Genomic DNA, 17,626 nt, shown 5'->3' with positions numbered 1-17,626 from the left:
TCATAAACATTGATAAGCCCAGCTAAGTATGTGGACTGAGCATCATTAGATTCTAAACTATTAAAACGAGATATTAATCTTTTTCTTTCACCTTCTCAAACTCTATCAAAACACTGTAGTCTTTTACATCTGCAATCGGGCCCAGTTTCGTGAGTACACACTTCTTTGTGCCAGGTTTACTGACATTTTCGCAATCTTCATCCATACTTGACTCACTTAATTCACTCATTTTCACAGAAACTACTACCAAGAACAAAAGCTATAAACTTTGGCAACTTTCTAACCACAAACACAAAGTAAACAAAAGAAAGAAGACAGCACGTTGAACTCCTGATCAAGCAGGTTTTGCCAACCTTATGAAATGACTCTTATCATATGTGCCGTGAACACAGATGACATTCATCGGTTTTACCGTGCACAACAAAAATAAAATGGCGAATAACTTAGTAACTGCCAGCATTCTTGCCGTGTACACTCCCCTACAAATTCGGCCGTATTTGAGCTACAAATTCCTGTCCTAACCTGAAAATGGGAAAAAATTAACTATCATAATTTTTGCCTTGTGCTCTTCAATTGGATGTGCACTGTGGGTCACTACATCGGAATCAAATAAATCTGACGTATTTTGAGTACATTGTTGATCTTCGTGAGAAACATTTACCTGTTCACTGTGTAAATTTTGCAAATCAGGTGTGTCAAACTGGGCAGCGTTCATTGCAACGGAACGTCCGCATCATCAATTGTCACTAAATTTACAGTGGACATAACTGAATTTGTTTGTTCATCATTTGAAATAAAATCATTACTTGTGGCCGGCACACAATGATTATCTGTAATTGGAAGATCATCATAATGACACTGAGTGACGCTAGTATTATCAGTCAAATTATTTAAGTCGGTTTTTTCACTCATTGCCGCGTATCGTGATGTGCTGTTAGCAGTTATACGCGGCATTTTTCACAACTCAATCAAACAAAGACAAAGCAAAAATGGAACAAATACAATAACAACAAAGAGCAATAAATTGCCGATGATCTGTGAAAGAAGGAGTGACAAATTATTAAATGCGTTGCGCCAAATGCGAACTACATTTAACATTAGGTAAATAAGAGCAGATATATAACTGACTACTTCTCAGAAATTCACAAAAATACGATCCTGGCCGGTTGTCGACAAATGTAACCTCCCAAGTGTTTATATATATATAAATTCACATTCAGCGTAAACTACCAACAGATAAATTCCGTAACATACCAATAATAAAAATGTGGCTAATCTCTCAATAAAATTGAGGCTCACTTATAACCTTTCAATAATTGACTGACTATGAATCTAAACAGGTAAATTTGGACGTCAGCAGTGCTGCGTCATGGCCCTGAAAGATCATACTGAATAAATTGAAAATTCTTACCTCAAAGAAGTTGCCGGATAACGCGTATATATCTGCTCCTATAAGAATTTTTTCTGGTACAGCCCTGTGCAATGCTGGCCGATAGATTTGACATGTATAAAAGAAACAGTTGATTTTTATTTATAATAATTGGGATGACCATGGATTGGAGAAATTAGTAAATTCTTTAAATTGAGAGGAATGATTGTCAAAAGTTAATTTTTTATGAGAAAGGTTATTATTAAGAGATTTTTTAAAAACATTTACATGGGACTCGATATAACAATAATACATATGCGCGAGGCTGCTTTTACCTTATACTACATCGCTCAGGCACGGCCATCGCCCCCCACGACTGGCCCAGCCAACTCCACACACCAGACTGCTGGCTACTGCTTACTCCTACTGCCACACAGTTGCTACTGCTGACAACACTGCTCTCTGGTCTGAGATTCTCTAATAGCTTACATATCGCAGGCGGCGCGTGAGCAATACATCGAAATTACATCTGCTCGGGTCCGCTAGCAAAAAATTCCTTAGTCATGGACCTCTTACAATGTGATGCACGTACTATGATGCGACAAACACTGTGTTTATGTATAGCTGTGTGCATCGTCAGTACATGGCCTGGGAAACATACAGATCTCCAGTCACCCACAATGAAAACAAGGACACGCTTTAGTCGAGTGTGCTTTATTGAGTTTTTCGACAGTACTACAGTGCACATAACGTTAACGACAAACCGATAACCACGGGCCAGAGCAAACAAAATTAATGGCTGTCAAAGGGTCGCACAGAGGGATACATGCTATTTGTACATAGTTGAACATTAATTACACAACAGTACATGCCGCGTACAGGAAGGGTCACTGAACGTCTTTAATGACTGCAACACTGTTGAAGAGTTGCAGGTTGCGCAGCGCATACACAAACGTAGAGTAGTACCAACAATACAAGCATGTGTCTTCTCCATAACACACAAAATGTACACCGGTGTGCAGTCACATGTCTCAGACGCGATATGCTAACATGTAGGTAAATACAACATGCATGAAGGACAACATTATAAAGTTAACATTTCTTGGTGGTATATCAGTTCTATTTATTTATATTACAAGAATTGCATCAAACGAAATATTTCAACCTAAACCAATTTCTGTAATTATCACCTTTACAATATGAGTCTTTATTATATCAACATTAATTATCCTAAACATAACAATATTTATAGACTTCTTCAAAAATACCGAAACCATAAATATTGATAATTCAATCAATTACCAAGAAATAACAATATCCTTAGAAAAATTATATAATAGACCAACATTTATATTTACAATAATAATAATTATTTATTTATTTTTAGCACTATTAGATGCAGGTAAAATCACTAAAATTAGCCAGGGGCCTATTCGTAAAATAAGATAAATTACTAATGAATAAACCCTTATGATTAAGACAGCCTATAAGTAAAATTATTAACAACTCTTTAGTTGATTTACCTGCACCAACAAATATTTCATTTTGATGAAATTTTGGGTCCCTACTAGGACTGTGTTTGGTAATAAAAATCGTAACTGGACTAGTTTTAGCTATACATTATACATCAAATATTGAAATAGCATTTAGTAGTGTAGTACACATCTGTCGGGACGTAAATAATGGTTGAATTATTGAACTTTACATACAAATGGAGCATCAATATTTTTTTATTTGCATGTAGGACAAGGAATTTACTATGGATCTTATATATATATATATATATATATATATATATATATATATATATATATATATATATACGCACACCTCAACAGTTGGTACAGTAATTCTATTCTTAGTTATAGCAACTGCATTTATAGGATACGTTTTACCTTGAGGTCAAATATCAATCTGAGGTGCAACAGTAATTCCTAATTTACTATCAGCAATTCCATACTTAGGAACAGATTAAGTTCAATGAGTGTGGGTAGGATTTGCTGTTGATAACGCAACATTAAATCGATTCTTTACATTTCATTTTGTATTACCATTTATTATTGCAGCTATGGTAGCAGTTCACTTATTCTTTCTTCATCAAAAAGGGTGTAATAACACATTTCGGCTAAACGGAGATGTTGTTGTTGTTGTGGTCTTCAGTCCTGAGACTGGTTTGATGCAGCTCTCCATGCTACTCTATCCTGTGCAAGCTTCTTCATCTCCCAGTACCTACTGCAACCTACATCCTTCTAAATCTGCTTAGTGTATTCATCTCTTGGTCTCCCTCTACGATTTTTACCCTCCACGCTGCCCTCCAATGCTAAATTGGTGATCCCTTGATGCCTCAGAACATGTCCTACCAACCGATCCCTTCTTCTAGTTAAGTTGTGCCACATACTCCTCTTCTCCCCAATCCTATTCATTACCACCTCATTAGTTATATGATCTACCCATCTAATCTTCAGCATTCTTCTGTAGCACCACATTTCGGAAGCTTCTATTCTCTTCTTGTCCAAACTAGTTATCGTCCATGTTTCACTTCCTTACATGGCTACACTCCATACAAATACTTTCAGAAACGACTTCCTGACGCGTAAATCTATACTCGATGTTAACAAATTTCTCTTCTTCAGAAATGCTTTCCTTGCCATTGCCAGTCTACATTTTATATCCTCTCTACTTCGTCCATCATCAGTTATTTTGCTCCCCAAATAGCAAAACTCCTTTACTACTTTAAGGGTCTTATTTCCTAATCTAACTCCCTCAGCATCATCCGACTTAATTTGACTACATTCCATTACCCTCGTTTTGCTTTTGTTGATGTTCATTTATATCCTCCCTTTAAGACACTGTCCATTCCGTTTAAATGCTCTTCCAAGTCCTTTGCTGTCTCTGGCAGAATTAGAATGTCATCGGCGAACCTCAAAGTTTTTTATTTCTTTTCCATTGATTTTAATACCTACTCCGAATTTTTCTTTTGTTTCATGCCTCCCTTTCATGTCCCTCGACTCTTATAACTGCCATCTGGTTTCTTTCGCTCCCTGTATTTTACCCATTCCACCTTCAGAATTTGTAAGAGCGTATTCCAGTCAACATTGTCAAAAGCTTTCTCTAAGTCTACAAATGCTAGAAACGTAGTTTTGCCTTTCCTTAATCTAGCTTCTAAGATAAATCGTAGGGTCAGTATTGCCTCACGTGTTCCAATATTTTTACGGAATCCAAACTGACAATCCCCAAGGTCGGCTTCCAATAGTTTTTCCATTCGTCTGTAAAGAATTCGCGTTAGTATTTTGCAGCTGTGACTTATTAAACTGATAGTTCCGTAATTTTCACATCTGTCAACACCTGCTTTCTTTGGGATTGGAATTATTACATTCTTCTTGAAGTCTGAAGGTATTTCACCTGTCTCATACATATTGCTCACGAGATGGTAGAGTTTTGTCAGGACTGGCTCTCCCAAGGCTGTCAGTAGTTCTAAGGGAATGTTGTATATTCCTGGGGCCTTGTTTCGACTCAGGTCTTTCAGTGCTCTGTCATACTCTTCACGCAGAATCATATCTCCCATTTCATCATTGTCCTCAAGTACATCGCCCTTGTATAGACTCTCTATATACTCCTTCCACCATTCTGCTTTCCATTCTTTGCATATAACTGGGTTTCCATCTGAGCTCTTGATATTCATACAAGTGGTTCTTTTTTTTCCAAAGGTCTCTTTAAGTTTCCTGTAGGCAGTATCTATCTTACCCTAGTGAGATCAGCCTCTACATCCTTACATTTATCCTCTAACCATGTCTGCTTAGCCATATTTGCACTTCCTTTCGATCTCATTTTTGAGACGTTTGTATTCCTTTTCGCCTGCTTCATTTACTGCATTCTTATATTTTCTCCCTTCATCAATTAAATTCAATATTTCTTCTGTAACCCAAGGATTTCTACTAGCCCTCGTTTTTTACCTACTTGATCCTCTGCTGCCTTCACTACTTCATCAGTCAAGGCTACCCATTCTTCTTCTTCTACTGTATTTCTTTCCCCCGTTCCAGTCAATTGTTCCCTTATGCTCTCCCTGAAACTCTGTACAACCTCTGGTTCTTTCAGTTTATCCAGGTCCCATCTCCTTAAATTCCCACCTTTTTGCAGTTTCTTCAATTTTAATCTGCAGTTCATAACCAATAGATTGTGGTCAGAGTCCACATCTGCCCCTGGAAATGTCTTACAATTTAAAACCTGGTTCCTAAATCACTGTCTTACCATTATATAATCTATCTGAAACCTGTCAGTATCTCCAGGCTTCTTCCGTGTATACAACCTTCTTTTATGATTCTTGAACCAAGTGTTAGCTATGATTAAGTTGTGGCCTGTGAAAAATTCTACGAGGCAGCTTCCTCTTTCATTTCTTACCCCCAATCCATATTCACCTACTACTTTTCCTTCTCTCCCTTGTCCTACTACGGAATTTCAGTCACCCATGACTATTAAATTTTCGTCTCCCTTCACTATCTGAATAATTTCGTTTTTTCATCATACATTTCTTCAATTTCTTCATCGGCAGAGCTAGTTGGGATATAAACTTGTACTACTGTAGTAGGTGTGGAGGAGTGGGCTTCGTGTCTATCTTGGCCACAATAATGCGTTCACTATGCTGTTTGTAGTAGCTTACCCGCACTCCTATCTTTTTATTCATTATTAAACCTAGTCCTGCATTACCCCTATATGATTTTGTATTTATATCCCTGTATTCACCTGACCAAAAGTCTTGCTCATCCTGCCACCGAACTTCACTAATTCCCACTGTATGTAACTTTAACCTATCCATTTCCCTTTTTAAATTTTCTAACCTATCTGCCCGATTAAGGGATCTGACATTCCATGCTCCAATCCATAGAACGCCAGTTTTCTTTCTCCTGATAACAACGACCTCCTGAGTAGTCCCCACTCGGAGATCAGAATGGGGGACTATTTTACTTCCGGAATAGTTTACCCAAGAGGACGGCATCATCATTTAACCATACAGTAAAGCTGCATGCCCTCAGGAAAAATTACGGCTGTAGTTTCCCCTTGCTTTCAGCCGTTCGCAGTACCAGCACAGCAAGGCCGTTTTGGTTAATGTTACAAGGCCAGATCAGTCAGTCATCCAGACTGTTGCCCCTGCAACTACTGAAAAGGCTGCTGCCCCTCTTCAGGAACCACACGTTTGTCTGGCCTCTCAACAGATACCCCTCCATTGTGGTTGCACCTACGGTATGGCTATCTGTATCGCTGAGACAAGCAAGCCTCCCCACCAACGGCAAAGTCCATGGTTCATGGGGCAGATACCGAAAAGATTCCATATCACCCATACTCTACTTTCAAGGATTCTATCACATTTTCATTAATAACATCATTATTGATTATATTATGGTTAATTAACTCTTACCTTCTAGGAGACCCAGATAATTTTGCACCTGCCAATCCATTAGTAACACCAGTTCACATTCAACCAGAATGATACTTCCCATTTGCATATGCAATTCTGCCATCAATTCTCAACAAGTTAGGAGGTGTTATTGCACTATTCTTATCAATTAGAATCTTAATCATTTTACCATTCTATAACAAAACACCATTCCGAGGCATCCAATTTTATCCTATCGTTCGGATTCTATTCTGAATTATAGTAATTGTTGTATGTTTATTAACATGAATTGGTAAACGATCAGTTGAAGAACCTTATATCATAACAGAACAAATCTTAACAATTATCTACTTTACATACTTCTTAATTAATGTCCATGTTGCAGATGCATGAGATAAGCTAATTAAGGAATAAATAGGTTAATTAGCTTAGGAAATGCTTAGCTTGAATGTTTGGGGTCGGATTCCCTATTGCTATTGTGGGCCCTCGTGATAATAGCGACTACACACGTCAATTATGAGCAAAGTGTGGGTGACTCTTGCATCGCGGGATGGCAATAGCAGTGCGTTCCGTTGGTATCATGCGTCGTATTCACGTTCCAGTTTCTCAGGCTGGAACTGACGTACTGCGATGCAGCCAGCGGCACCATTACTGTGTTTTCTCGTGTTATTGGCTGCGTATGGAACAATACTTTTGTGTAGAAACCAGTATTTTCTCACGGTTTAGAATCTCTCGTAGTATTTACTTTGGTGAGCCCATACTGCACATTCATACCCGTCAAAACCGTTTGTCAGTATCTATTGTGGTTCCAGAGATAATGGAGGTGAAAAGTTTAGGCGGGAGGTCCTTATGTCAAAAGACATCAGACTGGTATGAAATACAAGTCCTCGTCGAAAAAATACATCTGACCATTTATCCCACAGTAAAAGTGAAAACATCTCTAAAGGAACTAAATATGTTGCTGACTTTCATTTTTGGGCACTATATATGTGAGACTCCTAACCAGCAAACAGATATGCCCAGCAGAATTATGCCTGGACAAGAACTGACATGGACGTAGGTTTCATCTACGCCCGTATCAGTCGTCGTTCAGAAATAGTTGTGCAGCGCATACCTGTTTGCTGGATAGGAGTCTCACATAACGGCTGTGCTATAGTGTCCCTAAATGAAACTCTTCACTATATTTAGTCGATTTATAGACGTTCTCACTTTTACTCAGGAGACATCCGGTCAATATGGTTGGGTAAACTTTTCGATTAGGACTTGTATTTCATACCAGTTGTGATGTTACAAAATAGAAGTGATGTTGCTATTCAATGGAAAGTTGGAAATTGAGATTTAACTAAGTGTTTTATCAATCACAATTGGCGTAAGAATCATGGATTGACCATTGTCATAAAATATTGCATTATGAGATGTGAATAGTTTTTACTTGCGGTTTCGCGTGGCTTGAGGCAGTCACAACTAGCGTGCTATTGATTAAGAAGTTGCGTTATCGTCTTTCTAATTACTTCATGATCGTAGATACGATCATACCCGGTCGTGAAGTTATTGTTATGACAAAAAAAATTTCCTAAGGGACCAGAAAGTTCTTAAGGGCGCCAAAACAACTGTAACATCACACAAAAGAGAAATTCAATATTAAAGCTGATGCAAGAAGACGATAAAACAGTTTTCTTTTTATCAAGGTAACACGCACATTGGACTGCTGATCTTGGAGTCTGTAATATTAGCAAAATGCATAATTAAAATGAAAATAATACTGAGGAGATAATAGGAATGAGCACTGCTAAATGATTCAGTATTCCCAGAACAAATATTTATTATAAACTAAAACATTTCGTACCTTAAGCTTAGTACTACAATGACGGTAGATTTTTATGTCCGTATCATGTCCACTGAGCGCTCTTTTATATAGCCATTGTCTTCTTTGAGTCGCTCGTGCGTCGTCACGGTAAATTATAACAGTTCTTTACACTTCACTCAAACTTAAACATAACACGTTTTTATACATTTAGTAAAAAATTAGATCAGACTGCCACAGATTTGCGTCCGTCTTACTCGAGAAAAACAGTACAAGTCTCTTAGCGCTCCAGGCTTCATTTGTTCTCCAGCGAACAAAATAGTGAAGGATCGCATATCCATCCGTACTTTTCTGTTTATATTGCCGCCCAAAGACGACGAATTACATTATCTAGAAAATTCCACCGTCGCCATGCGACGCCTTATTATATATTAATCATTCTTTATAAACAAGTATTTGCCTTCTGGCTGAATTTGCTGTTTTAATTAAGCCAAAAATAGCGAATATCACACAGTCTGATGTCTTTTGATATATAAATAAGTTCTTGCACTTTAAAATGGCGTAAGGCCGAAAGCTGGAGCGTTTAACAACAACAAAAATTATTCCAATCAAATGGTGGTAGCACCAGTGAAAAAATTTATCATGGCTGCGGTTCCAGCCAAAGTAAAAATTAACTTACTAAAAACCCTGCCCTGTAGGATTTGATAGTGAGACAGGGCTCCTTTGTAGGTCATTTTCTGTTTTTTTTTTCCTTAATAATGGTGTCCTCTAAGGAACATGTTTTCCGGTACAAAATTGAACAAAACTACACGTACGGAAAAAAGTTGCCATTTGATTTTCTCCGTAGGACTAATAGTTTCCACGTTGAAGGGAATGGAAAATTACAAATTTTTAAAGATATTGTTCCAATGTTATGAAATTAATGTTTTTTGTTAAATCAAGTGGCCTAAGAGCAAATATAAAATGCGTGCACCATATATAAGCACACCAGAGCCGTATTATAGGATAAATTGCAAGCCGGGGGTGTAACAGGATGGATGCAGGGGGAGGGGGAGCGTTGGAGGGTACTAGAGTAAGGGAGGTGGACAGTCTCTGGTCACGACGCACTTCTCTCCTTCGTACGTCTGGAATCTGAAAATATATCAGGCGATTCCAGGTGCTCTCTTTCTACCCCCAGTATCACAAGAAACACTAACAGGCTGCTTCAGAGTTATAGCGACCCTTCCTCAGTGCATCTTTCGAGTCACTGGTGACGTATTGCTCAGGCACGCGTAGACAGACGGAGAGAAAGAGACAGACGGAGGTGGGGGCTACCTTTCACGAATTGTGTTTATACTACTTCAGTCTACTGACTGGTTTGATGCGGACCGCCACAAATTCCTCTCCTGAGCCAACCTCTTCATCTCAGAGTAGCACCGGCAACCTACGTTATCAATTATTTGCTGGACGTATTCCAGTCTCTGTCTTCCTCTACAGTTTTCACACTCTGAGGCTCCTTCTAGTAACAAGGAAGTCATCCCCTGAAGTCTTAACAGATGTCCTACGATCCTCTCCCTTCTCCTTATGTCTTTTCCACATATTCCTTTTCTGTCCGATTCGGCACAGAATCTCCTCATCCCTTACCTTGTCAGACCACCTAATATTCAACATTTTCCTGTAGCACCACATCTCAAATACTCCGAGTGTCTTCTCTTCCGGTTTTCCCACAGTCCGTCTCACTACCACACAATGCTGTGCTCCAAACGTACATTCTCAAAATTTCTTCCTCAAATTAACACCTATGTTTGATACTAGTATATTTCTCTTGGCCAGGAATATCCTTTTCACCAGTCAACGTCTGCATTGGAAATTACAAGGAAAGCGTTTCTGAAGAAGAGAAATTTGTTAACACCAGGTATAGATATAAGTGCCAGGAAGTCTTTTCCGAAAGTACTTGTAAGGAGTGTAGTTATGATGGAAGTGAAACATGGACGATAAAGAGTTTAGACAAGAAGAGAATAGAAGCTTTCAAAATTTGGTGCTACAGAAGAATGCTGAAGATTAGATGGGTAGATCACGTAACTAATGAGGAGGTATTGAATGTAATTGGGGAGAAAGAGGAATTTATGGTATAACTTGACTAGAAGAAGTGGTCGGTTGGTAGGACACGTTCTGAGGCATCAAGGGATCGTCAATTTAGTATTGGAGGAAAGCGTGGTGGGTAATAAACGTAGGAGATCAATACACTAAGCAGATTCAGAAGGATGTAGGTTGCAGTGGTTACTCGGAGCTGAAGAAGCTTGGACAGGATAGAGTAGCATGGAGAGCTGCAACAAACCAGTCTCAGGACTGAAGACCACAACAACAACTGTCTGCTTTTCATGTTGTCGTTGCTCCGTCCCTCCCTGATTATTGCGCTGGCTAGGCAGTAGAACTCCTTCACTTCATCTACTTTGTGACAATCAATCCTGGTGATCAGTTTCTCGCTGTTCTCATTTCTGCTACTTCTCATTACTTTCGTCTTTCTTCGATTTACTCTCAATCCATATTTTGTATTCATTAGACTGTTTATTCCGTTCAGCAGATCATGTAATTGTTATTCACTTTCACACAAGATACCAATGTCATCAGCGAATCGTATCATTGATATCTTTTCACCTTGAATTTTAATCCGACTCCTGAACCTTTTTTTTATTTCCGTCATTACTTCTTTGATGCACAGACTGAACATTATGGGCGAATATTACAGTCCTGTCTTAGACCTGTTTAATGTGAATATTTCGTTCTTGGTCGTCCACTGTTATTATTTCCTCTTGCCTCTTGCACATTTTGTATATTACACGTCTCTCCCTATAGTTCATCCCTACTTTTCTCAGAATTTTGAACATCTTGCACCGTTTTGCATCGTCGAAGGTTTTTTCCAGCTCGACAAATCCCTCGAACCTGTCTTGATTTTCCTTTAGTCTTGCTTTCATTGTCAACCGCAACGTCAGAATTGCCTCTCTCGTGCCTTTACCTTTCCTAAAGCCAAACTGAACGTCATTTAACACATCCCCAATTTTCTTTTCATTTCCTCTGTATATTATTCTTGGCGGGAATTTGGGTGCTTAAGCTGTTAAGCTGTTTGTCCTACAATTTTCGCACTTGTCACCTCTTGCAATCTTCGAAATTGTGTGGATGATATGTTTCGCAAAGTCAGATGACATGTCGCCACACTCATACATCTCTACACGAAAGCGAATAGTCGTTTTCTTGCCACATCCCGCAACGATTTTACAAGTTCTGATCGAATATTATCAGTCCCTTCTGCCTTATTTCATGTTCAGTCCTCCAAAACTCTTTTAAATTCTGATAATAATACTGGATCCCCTACCTCTTCTCATTCGGTTCCTGTTTCTTCTTCTATCATATCAGACGAATCTTCCCCCTTATAGAGGCTTTGAATGTACTCTTTCCACCTATCCGCTCTGTCCTTTGCATAACATTTGAACTCCCATTGCACTATATCTTAATGTTACCACCACTTTTTTTTAATTGCACTGGCTGCTTTGACTTGATCTACATACATGAATTACCAGTAAACTAAGAACATAATGAAACGTCCCCTTTTTGAAGAATTGTACAGGACTGTGCTTAAACTTACACACAATATTTTTGGCGCAACGCAATCTGACTATCAAAGATCCCTGCAAAAGAATGGCCCTGAGTAACATTAAAGTATACCTTTCAGAAATCACTTACCTCACAAAAATCTTCATTACTCGAACTACTGCAATACAGCGAGCGCCACTACTGCCAGCTAAATAAAAGATTCAAACTACGGAAGGCACTAACTACTGATTGGGATAGTTAGCAAATGAAAGATATTAATAGAGAACAAACAATGTATTTACCTTAATAGTCATAATATATATAGCAGTTCATGACAAATTACAAAACTCCGCCATCTCTCTCCCCACATCCACCACTGCTGGCGGCTCACCTCCAACTGCGCAACGCTACGCGCTGTTCACATCCAGCTGCCCAACACTACAATGGCAGACAACAATGCAAACTAGCCACAGACTGCACACAGCACAGCCAGTGATTTTCATACAGTAAGAAAACCTAAACAGCCTACTTACAAAGTTAGACACAATGGAACAAAATCAGAGACAAACACAGCAAAAGCTTCAAAAGTTAGACACCACACTTGAACAAACACGTGAAGATTTAACTACTGAGTTACATAACATTGAATCAAAATGTCAAAAAGTCTGTAATGACGTAAAAACACAAATCTGTGAGCATTTTCAACCTATTTTTTCGCGGCATGAAAATGCATTACAGAATCACGAAGCAGCCATAAAAGAACTGCAAACTATTGTTCATCAAAATCATGAGACCCTGCAAGCTAAAATTGACTCAGTTGCATCTACCGATTCGGTTACGCAACTTGCAAAAACTCAAGAAAACTTAAAGGACACAGTAGATACTCTGAAAATTGGTTCAGAAAGACACATGGAGGAAATTAGTTCATTATCAGAGAAAGTAGTTGAACTTTCGGATCAGCTAAATAATTTATCGACGAAGGTAGATGATAATCTGAATGACACAAAACCGGTAGTCTTTAATGACACAGAAGAGTGCGAACAAATTAGGAAACTGAAACAAAATCTGAATCAAATTAATACGCAACACCAAAGAGAAATCCGGGAAGTACAAGATCAGCTGACACAGGTAATACAAGAATTACGTATTTCAGAGGACACTCGCGCTCCAGTACGGGAAGAGTGACATAGAAATACGGAACAGCCACAAAATAATAACACAGGGCACTTCGGAAATTATGAAAGAAATTGGCAAGGTACACCGAATTTTGAGATGGAACCGCCGAAACGACGTAACAATGACCGACATGCGACTCGCCGACATGACGATTTTTGACTATAAGCTGTTCATTACTACACGTAAATTCAAAACATTTAAGAATTCTGACAACGACATTCATCCACAAGCATGGCTTCATCAATTCTCTCATTGTTTTCCTCCCAACTGGTCATTGGAGCACAGGCTAGAATTTATGTGTGGCTACTTAGAGAATGAACCAGCTGTAAGAATGCAGTCGGTCATTCACGATTGTCACAGTGAAGGAGATTTTTATCATGCCTTCCTCTCTGCATATTGGTCTCAAACTATACAAGACCGAGTAAAACATAGCATCATAATGATGAAACGTTTCGAACAATCTGAATTTTCAAGTCATATGAAATATTTTGAAGACATGTTGCATAAGAATCAGTATCTTTCAAACCCATACAGCCCCTCAGAACTCATCCGCATTTGCTTAATCAAACTGCCTGAACATTTACGACATATTATTTTAGCAGGACGTTGCAAAGACGACATTGAAGCTTTTAGGGACTGTTACAAGAATTGTAAATTGACACTGACAATCGCGGAACGCGAAAACAGGAGTACAACAGTTACAGGTCACATCTGTCACAATTCCGAGATGACAGAAATAATAAATGGACACAACAAGGCTATTCTTACAACGTAAATCGTGACCAAAACAGACACCACCCGTATGACAACCGTTGGCAGAGTAGTAATAATTACAGGAAAAGATCACCTCTCCGCGGTAATGACTATCACAGAGACAATCAGAGAAATAGACAATATGGGAACCAAAATAATTATTATCAAGGGAGACAGAATAACTTTAGACGCAACGGTCCAGCGCGCAGTTACGACTCAGGGAGAAATTCTCCACCACGTGACCGACAAGAAAGAAACTATGGAATCTACCGACATGACGACACACGATATGATCGTAACGACAGACCGAGATTCAAACAGAGCAGAGCCCTCTCGACAAGGCGAATTTGTAGACGTTAGGTCTCCAAATCCCAATAACGACGCGCGCCAACAAAGAGACAATAGCCAATGACTCATACCGCTGGCAGCCACAAAACGTACTTATGAAACTGACGACGCAGCTGCCGTAGCTAGTAATTACGTAAAAATGGAAGACATTAGGGACATCTTACTCCAGGAACACGACGTAAAACTTAACAACATTGCATATCCTGTGATTCACATTACTGTAAATGACGTAAAATTTACGGCAGTACTTGACTTTGGCAGTCCCATTTCAGTAATTAGTGAAACAGCTTTTAGCAAGTGCAACAAATCGAACGATTGGCCCACACTTCCGTTACGTAAGATTAAATTACAAGGTGCAATCTTTGGAAAAAGTGTAGATGTACGCCAACAAACCAATTTAGAATTCTTTTGCCAGAGCCACAGCTTCTCTATGAACTTTCTTATTGTTCCATTATTGTCGACGGAAATTATATTGGGAGTAGACTTTCTGAATGAATACAAAGCAATCTTAAGCTTTCACGATGCTGAAATAAGTTTAGAGAAAGAAGGTAAGTCAATAGCTTTGAAATTTGAAGATTGGCTCTCAAACCATGACGAGGAAATTAATCGGCCTTACCTTCTGTTAGACAACAGTTCGGACTTTTCTACAGAACTAGACACTAACAATCACTCTGCAAGTACTGACAGGGATGATATCAACGGCGCATTTGACACTAATAAGTTAATTCAGAATAAAATTCAAACAATTGAGAATTGTAATGACACTGATAGGCAGGACCTTTTTGAGATTTTACAAGAACATTCCACAGTTTTTACTCACAAAACAGGAACAATCAAGGGATTTCAATACCAATTTCGTGTTCGTGAGCATACTAAATTTTGTGTTAGACCATACGTAATTCCAGCACATTATAGGGACCGTGTTAGAACAGAAATACAATCTATGCTTGACGAGGGCATTATTGAGCCTGCAGTAAGCTCATACAACAATCCGTTACATGTTGTTGAGAAGAAAAATGGATCGATCAGGCTTGTCTTAGATTCGAGACAAATCAATACTATCATTATTCCTGAAACAGACAGGCCGCAGACGATGGAAGAACTTCTTCAAAATTTTAATGGTGTAAAAGTGTTGTCTTCCATTGATCTCAGATCCAGCTTTTATCAGATCGAACTTCATCCAGAATGTAGAAAATACACAGCTTTCCTTTGTTTCGGCGTTTATCAGTTTCGGAAACTTCCTTTTGGTTTGAACATTTCTTCGGCGGCATTCATTCGCGCGCTAAATTCCATATTACCTGAGTTCTTAAAACGTCACATCACCTTATATGTGGACGATATTCTAATAGCAGAAGCTTCATGGGAACAACATAATCGCATCCTCAACAGTTTGTTACGTATTTTTGCAGAATCTGGAATTACAGTTAACTTGGAAAAGTCTGAATTCGGTAGGTCAAGGGTGAGGTTTTTGGGACATATTATTTCTTCTGAAGGCATTCAGCCGGATCCTGAAAAGTTAGAAGCAATAAGAGCCATTTCAGTTCCATCCACAAAAAAACAAGTCTGCAGTTTTCTAGGTCTCATAAATTTTTACCGTCGTTTTCTGAATATGCAAATTCTAGTTACACCAAAACTTTGTTCTCTCACTGGAAAAAATACTATTTAGAACTGGGACGAACAAGCACAGTTGGAATTCAATTCTTTGAAAGAATCGCTACTTAACGCGCCAATACTAGCTCATCCAGATCTGTCACAAGATTTCTGCCTTAGCACGGATTCTTCTAAAGTCGGTCTTGGTGCCCATTTATTTCAAGAAGCCACAGAAAATGACACTACTGTTCAGAAAACCATTGCTTTTGCTAACCGAGTGCTAACAAAATCTGAAAAAAATTATTCCGTTACTGAATTAGAAGCTTTAGCTATCGTTTGGGCACTTAACAAGTTCCGTTTCTTTCTTTCTGGTAAGCACGTAAAAGTATACAGTGATCATCGTGCATTACAATTTCTTATGTCTTCAAAATTAAATCATGACAGGTTAAAACGTTGGGCATTGTTTCTGCAAGAATTCCGCTTCACAATAGTCTACATTCCCGGCAAGGTGAACATTGTTGCGGACGCACTGTCACGCGCACCGGTTGAGCTTGAGAAAAGTAACACAGAAGGCAACCTCGAGAAAAATTTCAGTATTCTTTACATTCAGAAAGTCGCCTTTGAAAACTTCATCACCACATCTTTAAAGGACATTGCTCATGAACAAGATAAAGATCCGATTTGGAAAGACATCAAGAGCAAATGGCATGAAAAGACACACACACAGATTCGGCATTACTACCTGGTTAGAAACAACATACTCTTCAAACGCTGCACTGTTGATGACAAGCTATGGGTACTTTGCATTCCTGACGATTTTGTTAATAAGCTCATTTGGTACATTCATTTCAGCTACGCGCGTTTTGGTCCACGAAAATGTTATCATATTCTTCGAATATTTTAACAATATGGAAAAGAGAATTCGAAGAGTCTTGTCTATTTGTAAACTTTGTCAAAAGGCGAAACCATCTACTGTCTCACATCGTGCTCCGTTGTTTCCTATTATTCCTTCTAAATTAAAAGAATTTGCTGCTGTTGATCTTTTGGGACCGCTGGTCAGAACATCTAATGGATATTCGTACGTTCTAGTCGCTGTTGAACTTACTTCAAAATTTGTTTCTTTCACTCTGTTACGTAAAGCCACTGGACGGTCTGTATCCAACGCCTTTGTTAAAAATTTCTTACGTGAAGTTGGACACGTTAGTAAAGTAATTTCAGATAACGGACCGCAATTCAGATCTGCTGTTTGGTCACGCATGCTTCGGAATCATAAAATCAAACCTGTTTTTATTTCATTGTATTCACCACATTGTAACCCGTCTGAACGGATTATGAAAGAAATCAATAAGCTTTGCAGACTTTATTGTCACAGAAAGCATCAGCATTGGGACAGACATTTACACTTATTTCAAAATGTGCTGAATGAAATGCCTCATGATTCCACTGCTTTACCACCTACTCTTGTACTAAAGAATGAAGAACCACCGAACAGAATCAGAGAGCTCGTACCTTTCCCGAATACATGTAAACTTCGACACAAAGACATAATTGATTTGGCTCTTAAAAATATAAAATCTGCAGCAGACAAAAGGAGAAAACTACACGGTAAAGCAAATGTAATGAA

The sequence above is a fragment of the Schistocerca piceifrons genome, chromosome 11 (assembly GCF_021461385.2).
Source record: "Schistocerca piceifrons isolate TAMUIC-IGC-003096 chromosome 11, iqSchPice1.1, whole genome shotgun sequence".
Classification (NCBI taxonomy): Eukaryota; Metazoa; Arthropoda; class Insecta; order Orthoptera; family Acrididae; genus Schistocerca; species Schistocerca piceifrons.
Note: the sequence above shows the minus strand (reverse complement) of the source record.